Genomic DNA, 4,148 nt, shown 5'->3' on the forward strand with positions numbered 1-4,148 from the left:
GCGTTACGACACCATATATGCCGAGGAACAGGTGGGTCGTTAACCCTGTTATCATATAACCTATACCCAAACTGACCCATTTAAGCGACAAATTCCTTTATAAAACATACATGTTTTATTAAGTACATTGAATAAATTTGAACAGTCAATTTGAACAACATATAACTTGCACGTGAAATGTCTTTCAGTTCCAAGGCTTGAAATAATAACAAAGTCGATTCATTATGTTACAAACTGTTGCACGCTCCGTATTTCTCCACTCGCCCATTCTCCAGTTTTTCAAGTTCGTTCGCATCAGGCGGTAAATCTCTGCCGGCTTTCCTGAGGCATTCCGGGACATGACTTTTTGGACATGACTTGAAATAGATTTTATTGTTTTGAATATTATAGGTAATTTAATGTTGTTTTGAGACGGCAAATGTTTTCTTTGAACAAAGAAACACGTACTACCGATGTTAATAGAGGAAGCCTTCCCCCCTGCCATGCCTGTACTTATTCCCCTATCTTGGCAGATGGACGATTCCTGGATATCTCATTCTGATTGGCCAGCGTCCTGTTTGTCTGTCCTTCTGATTGGTTCAAACTTTTCAAAAGTCATTAATGCACGTGTGCATTAATCAAAACGATTAATGCACGTGTGTATAATACGGCGTCATAACCAGCATGAAATGGGGCCTTCTGATTGGTCAACGTCCCCTTACTATATGATAATATGTAATGAACGCCGTAGCGAACTACTTTCCGGTGTTTGGTACCCAGGCTAATAAACTGCCATTCCAAGGGCACATATGGTGAAGACACATTCAGGAGATTTTAACCCAGGATCTGGGCTAAACACCTTACCATTACGCAACACATGTCGTCGCCACATGCCCAGTTTGCATCATTTCATGAGCTTTTATAATATAGACATCCTTGTTTGTCCCAGATGACGTCCCAGCTGGTGCTGTAGTTCCACAACCGGTAAGCAACACTACAGACTGTCCGAGGGTCAGTCTGCAAGGTGACGACACCTACCAACCTTCCCGCATGACAACCTACACCAGGACAAACCAGACCAGCGGCGGCAGGCCTGTCTACGTTAGCGACACGGACAGCCGAGACTTGCTCTTCTTCCTTGGTGACTGCAACCAGTGGTGGGTTGGGCGCACGATCGGGAAAGACTTCGGCTACGCCTACATCAAAGACTGTGCCATGACACCGGACCAGACCAGGCCAGTGTGGGAGCTGTGGGACGGGAGCGGATGGCGGTTCGTCCCGTCGGTTCATGCAACCTGCTTCGGTATGTACTCTGTGTCGTACTAAAACAGCAAAAGGTCTCTAGCCATGTTTGTCTTTTAAAGGGGCAGTCCACTTCAGAAGGGGGTGGTGTTTTCCAATAAATAATGTGTCAATGAATACACAATCAGCCGAATTTTGTGGAATTCATCTTGGGATGAATTGCGCGATGTGTGTTTTGTAAAACATATGACACTCACTAAACCCAGGCAGACCCTACCCAGGCATAACTCACACGCATAGACACTTTGTTTATCGGCAATATTTTCTGAATAAATGAGGATCGCTAAGCACACCGAGAAGGCAAATTGCTCATAAGATATCAAAGAACACATAAGAAAACGAGATTTCTTAGCGATCCTAAAATTAGTTTTGTAACCTTACCTGAAAGTTTTGCATTGTATTCAGCCATAGGATTAATTCAGTTAGAAGCTACTTAACACAGTACTTGGGGAGTTTAGTAGAAGACTGAATGCTTTTGAGGCACGTGGAGCAACTGGGTACTCGTATAATGTGAAGTAGTATGCATTTATTACTTCCTAAAAGTAATATCTGTCGGAAAAGAACAGTCCCGTATGGAGTTGAATGCCCCTTTGAATTTTCGTGTATTACTAATCGTTACTTACTGCATTTTTTCATCATAGCTCCTAAGAAGTGGCGTGATGATGCCCGTTGCGGACCGTGGTACCCTGCTGAAGACGGGAGCTCTGCTGAATGCGACCCGGCAGGTCTCCCATGCTGCTCCCGGTCAAACTGGTGCGGCAACACTGCGGCCCACTGTGACTGTCCGGACTACTGTGTCGACTACAGAAACATAGGTACCTTATTGGAACTTGCAAAATATCGCTTTGTCGTTATCAGAAATGATTAACCCTTAAACCACCACAACTTTTTTACGACTAATCTTACCGTATGGGGTCAAAACTGACCCCATAACCTTAAGTTCGAATACATTTTTTATTGATGACTCTTTTTGTGATTTGTACATAATTATAGTTTCATCAATCTATGGGACATTTGTGGGACATTTTGACATGATTAGGTTTCAATAATTCCAAGTCATTATCATAATCTATGCAAGATGTCATAAGGACCACATTTTGCACTAACCGCATTCAGACCGGGGAGGAGATTTTTTTAATGTCTGTACCATCTAGAACGTCGTATATCGTCCATGAAAGTCAAGACTACGCTAGGGCCACCAAACTTGGTGCCTTTTCAGAAAATGTTAAAAAAGTAAGTTTGCCAATTCTCATGTTGCCATGGCAACGGAATTCGGACAGGCATATCATTAACAAAATTGGCTAATTTAGGTTTAACCCTATTCAGACCGGGCTTTTTTGGTCATCCCTGGACCGGGGGGGGGGGGGGCTTTTGAGGCCCTCCACTTCTAAGTCCTCTAACTCTTGAACGACGTGCCGTAAGGCCACCAAATTTTCAGGACATGATATCGACATAATATATGACGTATAATTGACGTTTGACGTTACGATGATGTACGATGACGTAATTATGACGTCATCAATTTGATTATATTGGCCGGACCCATGAAAAAAGGGTATTCTCAGAAAACTTCAAGTTATACAACAAAAATGTAACAACAAGTCCAGATAACAGAATAATAATGTTTATTACGACTTGTATTGCCTATAGCAACATCGATGACGTCATAATGACGTCATAAAATGACGTCATGCACATCTAAGATACGAGTTAGGCTCCGCCATATTATATCCACCACCTTGAATTTTTAAAAGTACTTTTTTTACAACAAAAAATCACAAAGGGCAATGTAAATACACTAAATTCATTCATTTAGATGGTTTTTGATGAAAAAATACCAGGTAGTTACAAATTTTAAGGGATAATTAGCTTGTTATTCTTGATCTGGCCATACGGTCCGCCATATTGGATTTTGGGCTGATGACGTCATCAAATTAGCATAATTTATGCATATATAATTATGAAAGATATGCTAAATTATATAATATTTTATTTATGTAATAAAATAGCAGTAATATAGCAAATAAATGTGAAAAATACATTGTTAGAACCAAAAATAGTGATTTTTGGCAAAACTGCCTGTCAGCAAACGGTTGCCATGGCAACACGGAAAAATGGAATATTGGTCAAACTTCTTAAAATTGTTGCCAACAATATTTTAGGAAAACTCACCAAATTTGGTGGCTTTAGCGTAAGGCGTTCTTGCGTTATAGGACATCGAAAATGGCGCGGGCCTCAAAAGCCCCCCCCCCCCTCCGGTCTGAATAGGGTTAAAAAGGGTTTAATATGACACTGCTAATGATAAACCTCTCGTCTGTAACAGAAGTCAATCTTGCCCTGGGAAAGTCAGCGTTCCAAACTACCACTTTCTATGAGGCCAATGGGTTTGCCAGCCATGCCGTAGACGGGAAGACCAATACCTGGTATCGTGATGGATCATGTACACACACGGCAGATACCCCGGGGGAGTATAACCCAGCCTGGTGGGTGGACCTTGGGCAATCGTATAAGATCGGCAGGTATGTGTACAGCTTTTATGAACGTATCAGATATTATACACCCATACACACACGCGCACACACACACACACACACACACGCACACACACAAGCACACACACACACACAAGCACACACGTGCATACATACAAATACACACGCACACAGAAATACAGACACACATACATATACACACATACACACACATACATATAGACACATACATAAATACATATACGTATACATACATATACACATACATACATATACATACACATACATACATACATACATGTACATACACATACATACATATAAACACATACACACATACACACAAGCGCAAACATACACACACACTCAACACAC

General features: G+C 41.5%; 1 protein-coding gene across 1 annotated transcript in view; it reads right to left on the minus strand.

Moving 5' to 3' along the window:
- The window catches only part of LOC118418964 (UDP-glucuronosyltransferase 2A1-like), a 90,362-nt gene that overhangs the window by 85,033 nt on the left and 1,181 nt on the right, over nt 1–4,148 (minus strand). The window lies entirely within an intron of this gene.

The sequence above is a fragment of the Branchiostoma floridae genome, chromosome 7 (assembly GCF_000003815.2).
Source record: "Branchiostoma floridae strain S238N-H82 chromosome 7, Bfl_VNyyK, whole genome shotgun sequence".
Taxonomy (NCBI): domain Eukaryota; kingdom Metazoa; phylum Chordata; class Leptocardii; order Amphioxiformes; family Branchiostomatidae; genus Branchiostoma; species Branchiostoma floridae.